The following is a 9,537-nucleotide window of genomic DNA, read 5'->3' on the forward strand; positions in this document are numbered from 1 at the left end:
TAATAAATGTAAATGTTGTGTTGAGGGTTTGAAACCCCGAATTTGCATAACATAGTGCTATGTGAGGTGACTTGCACGCCGGATAACGGGCGTGGGGTAGAGCACCGTCAGGGATTGCGACTTGGTCCGTCCCGCTTAATAAAATTGATACCTATTTGATTGTAGATTTGTAATATCCTTATAAAAATGGATTAATTGTCATAATTGGGCTTCGTGCCAACTACTTGAATCCTTCAGGGATTATTTTAATGGTTTCTTACCATATCTATAAATATTAAACTCAGTCCTGGTATTTAATACTGTGTTTGAAATCTCAGTCATTTTCTTAAATTAGAAATTAAGTTAATATTTTTAAATGAAGTTTGGGTTGAATATTTTTATACTATTGTGTGATTTTTGGACTGAGTATAGGATCGGGCTGCACGCCGCAGCAGTATTATAATGATATTGATATGAGGCCAAGGGACTGTTTGATGCCACGAGATGGCTTATTATTGCGCTTGGGCCTTAAGGGGCCCCTCCTGGAGTCTGCACACCCCCAGTGAGTGCCGTCGAAGTTAAATAAATGGAGCGGGCTGCACGGCCGCAGCGGGGTACTGGAGGTACCGGTTTATGTGTTGCATTGCATATTTAATTGTCATTTATTTCTTCATCTGTTCTGATGTTTATTCTAACTGTATTGCTGTTTAATGGTATTTTTAGCTTTACTTTGTGTTTATTTAGGATTTCTTATCCTCAGACCTTATTTATATTTATTACTTTCTGAGTTGGAAGTACTCACAATACTCCCTGCACCTTGTGTGCAGATCCAGGTACACCAAAGGGTGAGTGAGGGCTTGTTAGCTGAGCAGCAGTTATCTGGGAGTGTCGAGGTAGATGCATGGCGTTCGCAGCCTTGATCTCTCCCTTCTATCTTTTATTATTTTATTCGTATTATTTTCCTAGTCGGACTTGTAATAGGTGAATAATCTGCTTCTAGAGGCTCATGTTCGTGACACCAGATTCTTTGGGCTATTTAGTATTTTATTTTGGGGTTTTCGAATGTTAGAGATTATATCAGAATTTCCGCACTAAATTGGTATTATAGTAGTGAACATTTATTTATTTAATTAGATTATTTGGCTAAGGTTGCGTAAATGGTCGGGCTTGCCTAGCAATGTGTTGGGCGCCATCACGATCGGGGTTTGGGTCGTGACATGTTCAAATGGTCCTACACATAAAATCAACTTAATTAAGCTCAAACGTCGCATAATTTATCATTAAAGCATCAAAATGTAAGATAAGTAATGCAATAAAGATATAGAATTATCTCCAAACATCACTACCCCATACTTAAACATTGCTCGTCCTTAATTCAACCAATAATTTACTCTATCCTTGCGCACCTTACGACTTAGCACATTCAAAACATACTACACATATGACCATGGTTGATAGCAACAATTAAGATCTAAGATATGCATTTCAACACACACTTCCCATAGCTCATGCCATACTTCAAAAATATTCAAAATATAGACAACATGGCCATAAAAATCCTAGCCTAAAAAACCGACTCAGTGTCACAATGCACTCAAGGCTTGAACACTCAACATTGTAGAGAAGTATAATAATGTTATATATCCCTCATGAACACATGTGCCTTCACAACAAAATCAAGGAGAGTAAACAACCTACACATTTAAATCTCATGCTCAGATATACTTTAAGGACTCACACATACGAAGAAAATTACTCACCCTCACAAAAAAGTAACATTCATGCAAAAGGTACCATAGAGTTGTCCATTATGTAAACATGTACTAATGTAGGATTGCTTGGATTAAAGACAATCAGGACATTGTCAAGGTTGTAATATGGTCTAAGGGACGGGTAAAATATACTTAGGAATATTCACTAACCCTCCTAAGAATTTTAATGCATTACATAATGAACTTTAGATGCATGCATTTTCTTCAACCCAGCTTCAATTTCACAAACAAGATCACCCCTTAAATGTTTCCTCTTGCTTTAAGTACTAATTCTATTTAGAACTTGCTAGCAAGGACAAGATATATTAGTTCACTTTCTACATATTTTTCTCTCTTTTTTTTAACTTATTCTTTTCTAACATTTCTCTTGTACTTTGCACTCCTCGCTAGTCGTGTATTTCTTAAGATACACGTGCACGTCTCTTAGTTTCATTGGTTTCACTCAACCATTACCCAAGTTCCCTCCTTACTTCTTTCTAGCGCTCATTTTACACTTCAAATGCTCTAAGAGGTAAAAGGATCAAAATAATGTCAATTAAGAATAAAAAGATATAGGCTTACAATACGGGTGCCAGCCAACAAAAGGTTTATAGGCTCAAAGGGCTAACTAGAGATAATTTTATTTGTGATAAGCAATGTCACGACCTAATTTTCACCATAGGCTGTGATGGCGCCCAAAAATGTCGTTAGGCAATCCATTAATTATCCATCACGCCGATCGATTGTGCGTAACACATTTTAGTACAAGTGATAAAATAAATAAGCGGAATCGTTCTTATTTCATAGTAAAGTACTGATATTATCTTTAATGCTTGAACATGGTTCAAATATAAATACAAATATCATAACAGAAATGCAATCAAGAACAAAAATCTGAATTCCCAAACCCTAATGTTATAAGTGGATGAGCATCTACTAGAATATACAATACTACTACGACAACTGTCTGGAATAGAAAATAGACAAAAAACAGTAAATGAATAGGACGGGAACTCCGTTGCGGATCATAATATGGGATGCAACTTAACATAAAGTGTCCTCAGCAGTTATGCCTACGCGGCTAAATGACCACCAAATGTACCTGTCTCAGTACCTGCACAATTAGTGTAGAAGTATAGTATGAATATGTAATGCGTACCAATAAGTACGAAGAAGTAGTGACGAGGCTCGACATCAACATTTACTAATGGTCCAATAACAATGTACATAAAAGTAAACAGGTAAGAAACACAACAAGTGGAAACGAAACAAATAAAATAAATAATGATTCTCAACGTAAGAATAATTCCGGAATTATCATCTGCTATAAACTGTCTCGAAGAAAACAAAGATAGCCAATATCTAATACAATGTCCACAAGTCAGGAAAACTCATGTGTACGCACTCCTTATCGAATAATATGCACGAGTCTGCCGAGGGGAACGGTCCAATCTCATAAGAATAATGTTCCAAAGAGCTACCGAGACAAAATGTCACGACCCAAATACTAACCCGCCGTGATGGTGCCTATTGTGGTACTAGACAAGATGACATTTCACAAATACTTCCAAAGTTTAACAGAAAATGAATAAAGAAACTTAAAACAACCGGAGTTTTTCAATAAAAAAAAAACAGGGTAAACCCAAACATAAGTGTGAAAAATAGCCCCAACATCGGGGTGTCACTAAGTCATGAGCATCTAAGCAATTAGTCTAGGATATAGTGTCAACAAGAGTCTGTATCAAAATACAAATAAAGAAAAAAAAAAGACAAGGAAGGAGAAACAAGGACTGCGAACGCCGGGCAGCTACCTCGTAAATCTCTGACAATCAACCCTGCACGAGATCAACGCCCATCGCGTATTGAAACACCTGGATATGCACACAAAGTGCAGGGTTAGCGTGAGTACAACCAACTCAGTAAGTAACAATAAAAAATAAGGAACTGAAAGAAAGTGACGAGCTACACAGTTATAGTTCATTTCAGTAATCTTAGCAAGAAAGTAGACATGCTTTCAATTCCGGCAATTTAATTCAAATCAGTTACACATTACCAAGTTCAGGTATAACCGGATACAATATCTTTCAGAAATTTCAAAACAGTAACATATATCAGCTAAGTGCAACAACAAATAAAAACAAGTACAGCCTCTCAGGGCAACAGTGTAACGACCCGGCCGGTCATTTTTGGAATTTACGCCCCGATCCCCCATTAACTGCTTCCCCTAAGTTCATTTCTGCTATTTTGGTTTGCCGGGACGTTCGGTGTTGGGATTCAGAGTGTTTTGGGACACTTAGTCCCTAAATGAGAGCTTAAGAGTTGAAAAATAGTCCGTAATCGGAACAGTGTGAAGACGACCTCGGAATGGAAATCTGATGGTTCCGTTAGCTGCGTTAGGTGATTTCAGGGTTGGGAGCATGTTCGGAATGTATTTTGGAGACTCGTAGCTCATTTAGGCTTGAAATGCCGAAGTTTGAATTTTTGAAGTTTCCGGTCCGATAGTGAGTTTTTGATCCGAGGGTCGGATTGGAATTCCAGAAGTTACAGTAGTTCCGTCATGTCATTTGGGATGTGAGTGCAAAATTTCAGGTCATTCGGACGAGGTTTGGTTAGGTTTTTGGTCGAAAGCGTGTTTGGTTGGAATTTGAGGTTCTTAGACTTGAATCTTTGATTAATTCGGGTTTCGTGCGTTGTTTTAGGTGTTTTAAGGATTGGTACAAGTTCGAATAAGGTATTAGGTTGTATTGGTGCTTTTGGTTGAGGTCCCGGGGGTCTCGGGATGATTTCGGGTTGTTGACAGAAAATTTTGAAGTTGAATGAATTGCTGAAGGTTCTGTCATCTGGTATTTCCGTTTCTGCGGCTTGGGAAGCGCAGAAGCGGCTGGACCACCGCAGGAGCAAAATTCGAGTGCTTCTTCAGTTTCCGCAGGTGTGGAAGTTTAACCGCAAAAGCGGTTACGCACCTGCGAGATGGTAGTCGCAGATACGGTCCTTGGGATTTTGTTTGAAACCGCAGAAGCGGTAATGAATCCGCAGAAGCGGCAACCGCAGGTGCGGTGAAGGGGCCGCAGAAGCGGAAATCTTGACTTTAATGAAGAACCGCTGAAGCGGCTCTTAGTCCGCAGAAGCGGGACCGCAGAAGCGGTCCCTTGTCCGCAGAAGTGGAAACCCCTGGTCAGAAATAGAGATGTCGAGGGTTTGTGTTCATAAGTTGCAAAAAAATCAATTGAGAGCTCGGTTTAAGGCGATTTCGAGTGGGATTTGAAGTGAAGATCACTGGGTAACGTTTCTTTGATCCCTTCTTGTTATATTTCATCATTTTATAGTTAAATACACCATTGGAATTCGAATTTAGGATCAAAAATTGGAAGAAACTTCATAGACCTAATTATTGAGTTTTGAGTGGGCAGTTGACCTCCGATTTGGGAGATTTTTATATGGTTAGACTCGTGAGCATACGAGGGTTCTGAAAATGTGAAAATTATTAGATTCCGAGATGTTGGCTGGAGGGGCGTTTTGGTCATTTTACCTATTTTTGCGCCTTAGCTGTAAATTTAATAGTGGAATCAGTTGTTTGCAATATTACTTACGATATGTAATTGAATTGAATATATTTGGGCCATTTGGAGTCGGATACTCGTGGCAAAAGTGTGATTTCGAGTTGATTTTGGTGCCGATTCGAGGTAAGTGGCTTGTCTAACCTTGTGTGGGGGACCTTTCCCCTTAGGATTTGTTATTTGTTGATTTGAGTGCCTTGTACGCGAGGTGACGGGCGTGTACTTGAGCCAATTGTTGGAAACCCGATTTTCTTAAGATATTGAAATTGAGTTCCTTCCATATTTGCTTTATTCTACTTGCGATTATAACCTGTGCTAGATTAGGAAAGCATGTTTAGTTGATTTAACTTGCCTAATTGCTTAAGTTGCCTAACTGTACTAAGTGAAGCATGCTAGGCTAGTACTACCTGTTGCTTGTCTTTTGTACTTCGTTTCCGTGTGTCTTCTGGTTGTGATTGCGCACTTACATTGGGACTACGGATGTGGGATTCCGGTAGCTCCCCCCCCCCCCTTGTTTGTTTACTTTGGGACTACGGGTTCGATTCCCGGTAGATCCCCCTGCACTTTTACTTTGGGACTGCGGGTTAGATTCCCGATAGATCCCCCTGCACCTTGATAGTTGGACTACGGGACGGTATCCCGAGAGATCCTTCGGATATACACATATGGTGGACTACGGGACGGTATCCCGGGAGATGCACTAGACAGTTGAGAAAAGGACTGCAGGACGGTATCCTGGAAGATCCTCATTGTTACCATTGGTGTTGAGCTGTACTTATTCTGTGGTTGTTCCGTTCTTGTGTATTTGCTATTGCCTTGCTTAATCTGTCTTATATCACTGTTGCATTTATTATTTCTATCAGATTATCATACTGTTAATTATTGTTATTACTATATTTTGTCGCAGTATGGCCCTGACCTTCCTCATCACTACCCAACCGAGGTTAGGCTTGGCACTTATTGGGTACCGCTGTGGTGTACTCATGCCCTCCTGCGCATGTTTTTCATGTGCAGATCATCCAGGTACCTCTACTCAGGCGCCCTATCAGTGAGGCAGGAGGACTACGGAGACTTCGAGGTAGATCTGTTGCGTCCGCAGACCGACGAGTCTCCCTCTTATTCTATCTTTAGTACTTAGTTTTTCCTTCTTTCGGTTGTTAGAAATTCTGGAGTTTTGGAACCTTTACTATACACTTCTGTAGCCTGTGTTGCCCGTGAGTTTTCGGGTTTTGGGAATTGTTTTAGGCTTGTGATATTGAGTTGTACTTGCCAAGCGGCATTCAGTACAGTTCCCTTTAGATGCCTGATTTGATTTTCTCTATTTTTCCGCAAGTATTATATTTCCGCAGATGTTAGGCTTACCTGGTCATGGGGACCAGGTGCCGTCACGACATGTTTACGATTAGTGAACTAGGGTCGTGACAAACAGTCACTCAATCTTTCTCAATAGCTTAATCACTCAGCTCTCAGCCCCCAACACTCACACTCAATAGGTACCTGTGCTCACTAGGGGTGTACAGACTCCGGAGGGGCTCCTTCAGCCCAAGCGCTATATCGTTGCGGCGTGCAGCCCGATCCATAATATATAAATAGACATAAGGCTCGACGTGCAACCCGATCCAATATATATATATATATATATATATATATATATATAGAAAAGAAAAGATGGTCGACCAAGGGAAAAATTGTCATTTTGCTTAAAGGAAAAAGTGCCTTCCATCATTTTTGACACACACGACAGGGTCTAGAATCTGCTCTTCCGTCTTCCATCTCTTATATTCCAATGGAGGAGTATCAGTTCTCCTTCTTCAAACTTTCAACAATACTCGTAGCTCTTTTCATCTTCTTATCTATCTATTATATTTCAGGCATCATTCTCTCAATCCTTGATCACATCTTCTGTCACGACCCTAACCCAACCCGGTCGTGATGGCGCCTCTCATGAAGACAAGGCCAGCCGACACACTTCCAATTCACTTTATTGCAATTGAAATAATAACTACTAAGTCTTTAATCAGAAATAAAATCCCAACATAAGCATTTAACGGTATAATTTGCGGAAATAAAAAAAACCAACACAGCCCGACATCGGGGTGTCACCAGTCATGAGCATCTAAAACAATACTACAAGTCTGAAAGCCTAATCCACTACTACATAACTGAATCCAAAAGGGAATAAAATAGAGGGAGAATGCACTAGGCTGCGAATCGCCAAGCAGCTACCTAGTAAATCTCCGAAGATCTGCTGGACACTATCAACCCTTAGGAGCAGGACCTGTAGCGCCCGAATCTGCACACATGGGTGCAGGGAGTAAAGTGAGTACTCCAACTTAGTGAGTAATAAAAATAAATGATGACTGAGCGATATAAAATCACGTAAGGCACAACACTAAGCTAAAAGAGGCATAACTAGTAGTGAAATCTCATAAACATCCTTTAAACAGTTAAACAACATACAGGAAAAACAACTAGAAAGGTAAACACATAATAACTGCCCCTCGGGCATATTAACAACAGGATCAGCCCCTCGGGCAATATCACAGAACAATACCAGCCCCTCGGGCCATAGCTCATATCACAATGGGTACCCGCGCTCACTGGGGTGTACAGACTCTGGGAGGGGCCCCTTACGGCCCAAGCGCAATATCAAGCCATCTCGTGGCATCATAACCAGGCTCTCGGCCTCATATCAATCTCAAGCCACCTCGTGGCATACAATCTCAGGCCCTCGGCCTCATTAGTATAATCAATATATCACTGCTGCGGCGTGCAGCCCGACCCAAAATATCCTCACAACACAGGCCCTCGGCCTTACACAGTTAGAATCTCATAAGCCCCTCGGGCAACAGTAAAATATGAAGCTCAGCTCAAATATCTTTGAAAATATCATTTAATGTGTTTAATACAGAATAACATGGCTGAGTTCTAAAAATAGTGAAAATATAGTATGACTGAGCACCAGTATGAAATCAAACAGTGAGGAAAATATCATTTAAAATCCCCTAAGGGTTCAAACAGTTGGCACGAAGCCCACATATGGCATTTAGCCCAAAATATAATAATATTATACAATTAACTGTCAAATACGCAGTAAAATAGTCATTTGGAATGGACTAAGTCACAATCCCCAACGGTGCACGACCCCACGCTCGTCATCTAGCGTGTGCCTCACCTCAACACAGCCGAACGCTGTGAAATTCCAGGGTTTCATTCCCTCAAGACAGCATTTAAAATCATTACTCACCTCAATCCGACCCGAAATCTAGCTCGCAATGCCTTTGCCCTTCGAATCGATCTCCGGATGCTCCGATTCTACCAAAATCAGAACGTATCCATTAATTTATGCTAAAGGGACGAAGCCCACTCGAAAATATTTGAAAAACATCACAAAATACAAAATTACCAAAACCCGACCCCCGGGTCCACGTCTCGGAATTCGATAAAATTAACATCATTAGATTCCTTATCTCCCCATGAGTTCATAAATAAAAAAAGTTTCAAAATCCGACCACAAATGGTCTTCCAAAACCTCAATCAAAGGCCTAGGTTTCTAAGCCCTAGTTCCTCAACTTTACCTTTGATTACAGCTCTAATCCATGCATTAACAACATAAAAATGGCTTTTCATAATCCAAAACCTTACCTCAATGATGTCTCCTTGATTTCTCTCTTCAAAATCGCCCAAAGCTCCAAAAATCGTGTTAAAATGTGGGAAAACCTTCTGAAAATCGCAAAGGAACTAATTTATATTTCTGTCCAGGCATTTCCGCAACTGCGGTCCAATTAGCGCTTCTGCGGTACCGCATTTGCGGCCAATGAACCGCTTCTGTGGTTCTTCACTTAACCGGCCCTTTCCGCATCTGCGATGGGCTTTCCGCACCTGCGCCTTCGCAGATGCGGCCACACAACCACTTCTGCGGTCCCAACCAAACGCGCCTCTGGCCGCTTCTGCGGCCCCTCCTTCGCATATGCGGTGCCGCACCTGCGGTCCCGAATCCGCAGGTGCAGAAATACCAGAAGCAGCACAATCTACAGGTGCAAAATTTCCTCAAACTCCCCGTCAACCATCCGAAATCGCCCCGAGGCCCCAGGGACCTCAATCAAAAGCACAAACATATCCCATAACCTTGTTCAAACTTGTACCAATCTTCAAAACACCTCAAACAACATCAAAATCACCAAACTCATCCAATCAAGCTAAGTCTAATCTCGCATTCCGCTTTGATCAAAAAGTATACCAAACCACGT

The sequence above is a fragment of the Nicotiana attenuata genome, chromosome 2 (genome assembly GCF_001879085.1).
Source record: "Nicotiana attenuata strain UT chromosome 2, NIATTr2, whole genome shotgun sequence".
Lineage (NCBI taxonomy): Eukaryota > Viridiplantae > Streptophyta > Magnoliopsida > Solanales > Solanaceae > Nicotiana > Nicotiana attenuata.